This window comes from Seriola dumerili, unplaced genomic scaffold (genome assembly GCF_002260705.1).
Source record: "Seriola dumerili isolate Sdu_G_001 unplaced genomic scaffold, Sdu_1.0 BDQW01000109.1, whole genome shotgun sequence".
NCBI classification, from domain to species: Eukaryota; Metazoa; Chordata; class Actinopteri; order Carangiformes; family Carangidae; genus Seriola; species Seriola dumerili.
Window position 1 is genome coordinate 1,728,004 of NW_019174364.1, and position 11,025 is coordinate 1,739,028.

Below are 11,025 nucleotides of genomic sequence, written 5' to 3' on the forward strand. Positions count from 1 at the left end.
AATGGCTGAGGGACCATAAGGTTGAGGGAAGAAACAATAATATCCTGCGTCAATATTAGCAGGACTGAATGAAGGAGCTACAGTCTACAATAACCATGTTCAGGCAGCACGTGTGTTTGGACAGAAGGAAATGGCTTTTATTTTAATGATTTTATGATTGGACGGAAGGAAAATGGCTTTTATTTTTATGATTTTGTTAGAAATACCTGGGTGTAATGTTATGAGCATTTTGCTGCAACAATAATAACCCATGGGAATATGTTTGATGACTTTCACATATAGCAGCCATATGGATGAAACATTATTTCAGGTCAGTTCCTTTCCTCAGTTTATTATTGCAAGTCGCATGAAGTGGAAATAAACATCCTTGCAAATGGCCTTTACCGCTACATTATATTGTGCATGTTAACACTAATAGTCCATTTTGATACCATATTAGCTGCTTTCTATCTGCCATCTCCTTCTCAAGCCTGCACTGTTTTCTCTCTTTATCCGGCTTAGTTCTCAACAGTCGCATCAGTGTACATCACATCAACCTGCTGCCCCTGGCAGCTGATACACTTACAGTATGATTACACTTGTAGCAGAATTGTGTGCTTTTCAACCTTCTTACAGAGCAATACCTGTGCAGTGGGGGCCTGTAAATGTGCACTGAATCAGGGGGTGCTGAAAGGTGCTTGCAACACCAGCTTTTTACCCGAGTTCAAAAGCTCTCTCCTACTCTGTCTTCCCTCTGCGGAGGCAACCAGAGAACACATGGCTAGTTTCATCAGCAGTAGGTTTACATTAGTTTTCTTCAGCTGATAAACCTATCAGCACAGTGTTGGGAAACAGATGAAGACGTAGTGTTGCTGCCTTTTCTCATTCACCCGACATCACAACCTGATCCACTCTAAGCTGGCTTCAGGATATTTTCATTCCTGCTCTTGGCTTTACAACATTCAGTGCAATTTTTTTTCTTTTCTATATGACGGCATTGTTGTAACACAATCACCTGTGTTGTAGCCAATTCCTGGAGTGAAAATGATGGTACAAATTATTCATTGTCCTGGAGGCACAAAGCAGTACACTGACGACATTAACAGCCATATCACAATTGTCGGCTTTGAGGGATTATAGCAATCTGTAATGTTGCCTGCACTCTTACACAAATGAAAATGGATGGAGCTGGTGGGAAACATGCAAATGTTATTGTCTACAGTCTGAGCGTAGACATTTTCATTCACTCTTCTTGATTTTCACCGCGATAGGTAAGTCCCCCATTTGTGCTTATCTACTGTGTGTAATTGGGTTTGAAAATCAAATCAAGTTTAATGTTCACGTCTGTGCATGAATAAGAATACCAGGACTACAATTTGCTGCTCTGTTAGAAATGAGAAGCCATTAGTTGCAATTTTAACTTGACATCAGTGAAATACAGGAGAAAATCATTTCTCTACTGAAGTCAGACTGTACATAGGAAAGAACCAGAAGTCTTTGTCTCTTGTTAATGTCATTTGTCTTCAGCTGAAGTGCTTAAGGCCCCTTGGGTGACAAACGGAGGCAATAAATCATATTGTCTCTTTCAGATACGTAGACCTTAAACTGCACATTATACCAAGGAGGTAAAGCATCAAGTCATGTCAGATACAATGCCTCCATATGTAAGTACATGCATCTAAATAACTTTACATTTAAAACGATTTGATCTACATGCCTTTTATTTCCCGTCTCTTTTTGTTACTCAAGTAAGTGCCTCGCACGTACAGTGATAGCTGAGAAAGCCTCAACCTGAGACACTTCCACCTCCCAGGGGAGAGCACTGACGACAACACAGCCATTTGGGGAAGTCGGTCGCTGAATTCTGCGTGGGTGTGAGAGCAAAGAGAGACGTGCTTTAATGTGTGTGTCTTAATGGGAGCCTGTTAAGCCTCAAGTGTGGCATCTGCATGTATGTTAGCAGGGGTTTCGCTTCTTGAGAATTTCTCAGGTTCGTGAGATAGATAATTCTCACATAGGCGTTTTAGAAAATGGGTTTTTCCTTTTGTAACGTATAGCACGCTGTGAGATTGTCATCAACCAGCAATTTACATAATCTCTTATGCAGCTTAAAGACAGTTTGAATTACACTTCTACTGAAAACAATGCATTTTTTCATTCTGTTAAAGTTCCTGAGATCATCAGACAGAAGTAGCATCAGTTTAATTCTGGGTTTGATTATTTGATTAGTTTGATTATGAGAGTAGGAGACTACAAGTGCAGTGTACATTTTGTGTTTCATATTTGCCTCTAAAGCCTCGCCTAAACTCTCCCACAGTTTTTCAATTGATCAAATACGCAGTTTAATCTTCTTTAAAAACCTTTACCATATTTGTTCCACTTGCCAAAAACAAACAGCAATCTAATCTAACCTAATCTAATCTCTATATCTGGCTGCTTTCTTGGTTCCACTTTTTAACTATTTTCTTTGCTTCTAGTTTGGTTGGGCGGTTGAGCAAATCAATCAGTCAATCAATCCCCAAAACTATGTGTAAACAACTGGTACAAACTGTTTATGATGATCAGTAGTCAATAGATTGGTGCTAACCCATCATCTCTCTTTAGGCACTTACTTCACCCTCCTCTCCGTCTTTGACTATCACCAAAGAAGTCTGCATGCAAATCTGTAAGTGCACTGAGAACTTCTTTCATGTTCCGTCTGTCCCCCTGCATCTGATCTCAGATTTTTTACCTTTGAAATCTCTGACTTTTTCAAAGAATTTTTGCAGTTCTGTGTTCTTTCACTCCCTCATTAGTGTCAACACGGTGACTCCTGCCTCGTCTCCTTCCATATATTCTTTTATGCTGTCTTCTGCCCGTCAGATTGGCCCATCTTTTCACTTTGAAATGTCACAAAGCAGAAATGAAAGACAGGGTGTTTGTAGAGCTGGCGTTTTGGAGAATGAATCTACTAACTTGAGTCCAAACTGTCTGGGTGGTCGTAACGCCCCCCCTCTGGCCTGTCCAAAGATCCTCGACAGCCCTGAACAAAGAAGGACTACTGTTATTTACCAGGGCCTAACTGATGACTTTAGAGAGAGGAGGCAAGGCGAACAGGTCAGGAGCTGTAAGGCAGACAGTCATATCGCCTTTTCTCCTGCTCTGGTCTCCGAGTACAGACATGACTGATGCAGGTGGTTAATTACAGCATTATGTCATGTTGGCTGGATAATTTTTCATATCAAATTTCTATCGGGAGTGCAGATCTGTTGTCCAGGCAAGTATTTCAGTCAAGTACGACTTTGTTACGAAAGGCCTCTTGCATCAATGTGCTTTACTTTATGAGTTTCAGTTGTAAAACTGTGATGCAGTAGAAAGCCCTACGGTACATCTTTCCCTGACCTCATGTAAGTGTCTTTTTGTTGAGTTCATACTCACAGAAAATACAAAACCCCAGTAAAGTGTCAAACCGAAGCTCCATCCATTATATCATGCATGAGAATCTGTTATGGAAGGTCAAATCTGGACTGCCTGGATATTGCACTATGATTACATTAAGATGTGGGATTACTCTTCATCCGTGCGCGTGTTACAACATTGAAAGATTTATAGGGTTACTCATGATCCAGGAACACAGAGATCATCAGGTGTTTGTTGTATGCCTGAATCACCTCCAACAATCTACGACTCCCAGTGGTTTGCAAGTCTCCCCTTTGACATGAATCTAATCACTTTCATAGACCATCAAACCATATCTGAAGAGAGAGAGAGGGGATTGTGTTACAGAGCCAGATAACGCAACAACCTTTATGATGCATTTGTGTCGGGCCTGGCCGGCATGCGTGCCACCTCTGCAGCTGTTCATGCATAAATCAAACAAGGAAACTTGATGAGGTCTTCTAGTGGGCACCACTGTATGTGGGCATATTTGACTAATCAGTGACCATGAATGCCCTCAAACTAAACCGTGTTGCTTCCACCAGTGTCAAAGGTTGTTAAAAATACAGTCAGTGGAGAGCAACATTGTTTCCTTTGTTTCTCTTTAAATCGCAAAAGCATCTATCAATTTGAAACATGCCAATAGCTCGATACATGTGTGAATATTTCCTTACCTGATACTCCAAAGTGAACTTCTCCACTGGAGCACAATGACGCGAGTCTTTTCTAAGAGCTTGTTTTGTGTTACACTGTGTTCTCCTGAAATCCTAGAAGGTGTCTGATCTGCTGTTCTGCATGTGGCCCGGACCATTATATGTCCTTGGCATATCAAATGGTTCAACAATGGCATGTTATCCCTCTGGCGTCGACTTCCATTTGAATATCATCTGTCAGGCAGTACAAGAGGAGACCTGCTCCAACAGAAAACGCCCATAGCATCTGAAATTACACAGCAATTTATATGTCATCTGTAATCGTTCTGCATCCACTCTGTATCCTGTGACAGCCGTTAATTATCAGTACTTTTTGTCTCTCTCTTCTTCTGCTTTAGAAATCTACCTGGATTCTCTGGGTGTTCAATCACAGCACACGCTTTGATATTGGAGACAGCGGCGATAAAGGTGGACTACATTACACTATAGGTGCTGATACGATTTTAGAGCTTCTTACTGAGAAGAGAAAAAAGGCAGTTAACTGACCTGCTTTGAGGCGTTGGGTAATAAGCTATGTGATGGATATGGTGAGGCTGTAGCTGTGCAGTCAAATGTATTATTCTTTTAAATTGAGCTACTGCAAGCTGTTAATACAATGACTCAGATATTTTGCCCTGAAGGAGTCAGGTGATTTTCTTTTTCAGGTCGAATAAAAGAGCAACACTGGATAAAGTTTCTGTGGCTCTGTGCATCTGGTGCCAAACACAACACTGCGAGGCCAAAGAAGCATCACCACATGCAAGCACCAACAACAGGGAACATGCAAAGCCCTACCTCTATGCATCAACCAAAGAACAGACTCATTAACTATACAAAGCGCCACGCAAGAAAAAAAAAATACAACCCCAAAGTGATATGTTTCTATCATACTGCTTGTGCTTAATGACTATAAACCTGCATAAAAGTTAGTTTTAGGGGGAAAAAACACTCTCATTTAACTTTTGAATCAGAGTTCTGAAGAGCAGGCTGGCTCTCTCTCTCTGCTGTAGTCAGTGAGAAAACTCACTTCACCATCATTCACTGGCCACAATCCCACATCATCTTCAATGCACTTCTGACTAGAAGTGACACTAAAAGCACTGTGTTCAACACAGGCTTGTGAGATACACATGTTTTTGCTGTATTTCGTTGTATGAGATGATCTTTACACAGCAACATTTCACCAGCGCTAAAGTATAAATGTAATCAAGATTAATAAGAAGCTAATGCAAAACAAGATTGAAAAATAAGAAGGAAACCACAGCAGAAACCTCGCTGTGAACCATTTTCATTGTAGAAACTAGTTCCAACAAAAACTGTTCACAGTGTGGTCTGTGGTTTTGTGCTGAGTAACTAGGGCATTGTTTCTGGAGAGACACAGTGCTGTTGAGTTTTAGATGTTTTAAGAACCACAAATGAAATTCCATTCATTGTAGTTGGGTGGCAGCAGAAATAACAGATGTAGATTTCCCAAAACCTGGATAAATAAAACATAAAACTTAATAGGGCAAGATTGCATAGTAAGTGAAAAAAAATATATTTATGCGATTTGAACGACCTGACCTATACGTTTATTACATTTCCTTCCACAAGACAAGGGCTGCCACATTCTCTTTGTCCCACTGCTTTAACCTGAGGCTTATGAGAAATATCTCAACAAAGAAAAGATAATTGGATAAATCAGGCGGCATTTCTCCCTGCTGCATTGGATAATCCTCATGTCTGTAAAATGACTTTTTGTCATGGGATCCATTTCGCTGACCCAATAGTTTGAGACACACATAATCAGCGCACGGGAATTATGAGCAATTAGCCGTAACTCTGTCTCTCTAATCCTTTTCAATAGACTGTGCATGGAGCTTTCCAAGGATGCTCAAGGGTGCGAGAATTCACATGGCCTGTAAGTGAACTTAAAGCATGTCCGGTACATATCAACCTCTGACCTGCACCGGAACAAAAGAAACAAAAGTGTCTCCTGTAAAGTTTTATTGACTGATAACAAGCATAACAAACATACCAGGTTGTTAATTGGGCAAATCAAATCATTGTCCATCATGTCAAGTGACCGAATTCCACATAAATAAGTCATGTATTGTCTGAAACTGTCAATTTATGTATTTGCATTTCTCAATTTGTTTTTCCACATCCTTTATCTTCCAATCAGGACTTAAATCATATCTCTGTAATATTTCTGATTTCTCTGTAGACTACACGCTTAATCTCCTGCATACTTCAAATCACCACATCTGTCCAATCTCTGCTCAGCATCTGACATCATGCAGCTGTTGCCATGGGGAGCCCTCCCTGCTAGGAATGAGCTTTGTCTGCACTGTGCCGTATAGTCACAGTTTACACATGCTAACATCCTAACAGGTCCTATATACAGTATATACTGGACATGCACACACACACACACACACACACACACACACACACACACACTGAAGTACACTTTCTCCCCATCATGTCACGTCATGACATGGAAACTCTGAAACTATAACAATACTTGACATACACAAATTTAATGTGTTAAAATTAAAATGAACAATACAACAACACATTTTTAAATAAAATTTAAAATCATCATTGAGTTTATGGGTATGTACTATATTCTGTCTCTGAATGACTTAGCATTACTAGCACATAAACACACAGTGTGTGTTAGGCCAGCTGAACCAGATGTTTTCTTCTAAATTAAATCAATCTAATTGATTTCTTAAATAAGCACCAATATTAATGCAGTATTAAGAAAATGGATGAACAATCTGTGTTGTTCACATGCTTCACAGGAATTAATAACAAAAAAGGTTCAACTAGCAAGACACCAAATTAAGCACTCAGTGACTCAAAGCTGGCACACATTGGAACCATTTTTGTATCTAGTTTATTTTGATACTAAGGCAACAAAGTGAAGAGACATCACATATTCTGACCACAGTTCGTTATAAGAGGGAGTGTTTACGTGATAAATCTTTATTACATAAAAAAATCATCAATATTAAGAGGGATTATAAAAGATTTACAATGGGTTATAAAAGATTTTTTTCAAAAGAATGAACTAGGCAAAAAAGTAATGCATTAGTATTAGTATGCTTGTTGCAGTAAATACACATTTCAACCAAACAAGTTCTTATTTTAATTCTATTAAAGCATTGCAACATGCACCTCCATCTCAGAAATCAATTTGAGCAGAACCCATGGCAATTTGATGGAGCCCTTTGAGTCTCCAGCTCCTCTCATATCCACATAACCATCAGATGTGGGTCTCATCTGGAGCACATCTGGACCTCATCAAGCCTCCGGCCAGCAGAGGGAGGGGGTGGGGGGCGTGAAACAGCCTCACACAGAGCACAAGGGTGCTCTGCAGAGGAAATTAAGGAAACAAAGGTGTGACACCTGGGTGAGCCAGCCTCACCTTAGGTCTCACTTCATTTTCTGTTTTTAGTTTGTCCAGATGAGCGCGGAAAAATCTCAGTGTTACAAAGATATGAAAGACACATCTTTAAACTAAAGGTTATAAATCAATAATCAGAGGAATTCGACTTTTAGGCTTTCGTTCAGCTCTGGTCTTCTTTGTTTTTAATGAATTGAGACTCCAAAAGACTCAGATTCAGACCAGCCCCTATCATTTGGCATCAGTACATATCCATGTTGACAAATTCCACAGCTTCTTTGAGTTAGTTTCAGGTCATATAATACTTCCCGTATTTCAGAGAGAGAGTGTGATCCTCAGGGAAAGGTAAACTAATGCAAGATGGAGGGAAGGCATCAGGATTACTGAGTATATTTAATACATATAGGACAGCTATTTTCTTCCTTCATGTAGTGATATCATCCATGCCATATTGCAAATGGCTTTTGGATCCAGTGACCGCTAATCCAAAAATTGCATCATGAAACCATGATCAGAGACTGCTGCTACATTACCTTACAGAGAAGTCCTGTAAACGCTACCATTCACTCAGCAGCGGCTGTGCTATTGCCACAGCTAAACTCTCTTACTGGTGTGTTCAGTCCTCATTCAGTTCGTTCCCTGATTCCCTGATTGCATGTTATCAAATTAAAGTTTTAGCTTGAAATGAAGACAAACAGGAGAGTTTTATTTGAAAGAAAGGCTCTTAACTTCCTGTAGTATTTAGCAAACTTTCCTCTGCCCAGCGGGACTCTTGTCGGCCACTTGTCTGTGTCCAAGCTGTTCCTGTTTAGCTCGTTGACAGTATATTTGACACAAGTCTTGCTCCAACTTCCTCTCAGCCATAACAGACCCGAGGGCAGAGCAGGAGGCAGAAGTACGTTTTGAAGGTTAACTCTGCTAATGAAGCCAGGCTGGCCGGCAGCAACCTTGGGGTTTTTGTAGCAAAGTCATCCACATGCCACTCTGCAGGAGAGCTGGACTAAGAGGGTCCCCATGCTTGTTACTGACGTCTCTGCAGGCAGCACCTCGGACAGCCCCAGAGCAAAACCACTCTTAATGAGAAATGAGCCCCCTCAATTATTACTTCCCTGAGACTGATGCTGATCAAAATACAATAAGGCTAGTGTCTGCTCTGCTGTGCCACTTTTATGCCAAAGGACAATAAACTGCTGAAAAGTTCCCGTTCAGGCACACGGTAGATGGATTTTGTTTAGACTGAAGTACCGTTAAGGCTAAAAGATGTTGTGCCACGATGACTGACAGTAACATGTGTATCCGCTGGTGCAGCTCTTCACTGAAGCTTCACATGGTTTACACAGTGAGATATTCAAACCCAAGAATCTATGTTTTTCATGGCAGCACTATTGAATCAAATTCTGATATTGCAGCCATCGTGTGAATAATTTTATACACATTTCTGCAAAATACAACCTGACATATCTGGTATCTTTCGAAACTTGTGGATCGCCACTAGAATTTAAAATAAAACTCAGTGGGCTTGAACAATATTTGGCCGTATTTGGGCAAGGTATAAAAAAAGAATAAATCAACATAACTTCTTTCCATCTTAAACTTGTTATAAAAGATGAAAATAATCACAAGTGATGTGAGAAACATATGCCCAAGTGATCTCAGAGCCGGGTTCTTGTACCATTTAGGATGCACTCCAAAAAAAAATAAATAAAAGTGACAGAATGTGAGGGATGCTTGAACTGGAGTTAAGGGGTCAGAGCAGGAGGGGTTTTACACCCAAAACTGGCCTCATTGTGGTACGGCTAATGTAGTGCGACTGGAAGTTTATTGTGATGAGGTGTTACGGGACAAGAGTTAATACTGATTCAGCGACAGGATAAAGAGCTAATTGATAACAGAATATGATTATGAGGCGTCAATGTGAGACCTGTAACAATGCTATCAAGTTACCATGAATAGACCCAGTACTCTCATGTAATTGAGGATGCTTTAAAATGCTTTGGAATCTCTATGCCTTTTTTAGTATTGACGAAACGTCTTCACCACTGACTAGTTGACGGTAATGATTCTTGGTCGTTTACAGATGCTACGTGGACGGATGTTAATGAGGTGTCTGTCCAGAGATATGCTGGAACTTTCCTTCAGCTGGGGTAACGCTCCCCTTTCTTCTTTTCCTGTTATGATTTCCCTTGATACAAACACCCACTTTGCTCGGGTGCATGTGCGTGTGCAGATGTAGAGCGAGGCTGCTCTGAGTGACTGATTTGTGTTCACATCTGGAAGTACACTTCCTGATGGAGGCCAATACGTGTAGCGCTGTCTACTTAAAACACTTCCCTTATGAGAACTGTTCAGTGGGCTTTAAGTCTGTCTGCAAAGAAAAGCAGGAATGTGCATGCGTGCGTGTGTGTATATTCGCTAATGTGCATTTAGGCATGTGCTTGTTTACCTGTGTATATACTTTGTGAGGGAGAGGAAAGTGTGTTGATGATAGAAAAGAGAGAGTGTGCTGTGAAAGTGCTGTACTGCGTGACGCTGGTTTTACGAGTAATGTTACCGGTTTACTTACAGCAATAAAGGCTTAGCATGAGATTGCATTTTCTGCCAGTTTATTCAACATTTCAAGCAAAATACTCTCTGTGATTTATAATCTCATTCTAAGATCCATTTTAATCAGTTGGATTAGAGTTTGTTTTTGGCCTAACCCAAAGTAATTTATGCCCCAAAAGCAAACTTCTGTCACATTGCTTTTAGACCCATGACAAAAGATGAAAAAGACTTTCTGAGGATTTAACCTTAGTTCATGTCTCCAATATGGGAGGTGGGGGTTGGGCTGGGGTTTGAAATGGAAACTAATCCAGTGTGAAATGGGCCTTGAGGCCAGGCCATTGGACCTGTCCAAAAGGAAAACATATCACACGCAGAGAAGGATCTGATGTCATCTGATTCTGGGGGAGAGAAACCTGACATGTTGTTCACTCAAGTGGCTGTTGACAGCACTTAAATTTATTGTCCCCTCATTATTTTTGTTCCATGATGAGGTACCAACAATCTCAATAACGGAGTCAGAACAACAGCCGCAGCACTCATAAATAATGCAACTGCTTGACTGGATACAGGCTGAATGCAGACTCCACAGGCTACAAACCCAAAGTGAGCTCCCAAAGAGACCCCACAGAATGAGCTTAGGGAGGTTAAAAGGCCTGTCAACAACATAAACAACATCCTGAGCGGAGAAAGAGGGGCCCTCTGGTGTTTTACTCTCTCTTCTTTTTCCTCCTCTTGCTCTGCCTCTTTGCAGCTTTCGCAGAAATATGCGGTCCGTTTCCATTTGCCTGCTCGCTGAAAACAAAAAGAGCTGTCTCCTGTTTGTGAATTCTCCGTCTGCACCCAGTGCTAATCCTCATCTGAAGAGACTCTCCAAAGAGCGCAAGGCATCTCGGAGGTCACAGGCTGGATTGTTCAAGCTGACACTGACACAACAACCAGGGGCCTGTGCAGCCTATAGCAGCGTGGGTCAAAACTAAAGTTGCAAAAAGCACAATTGGG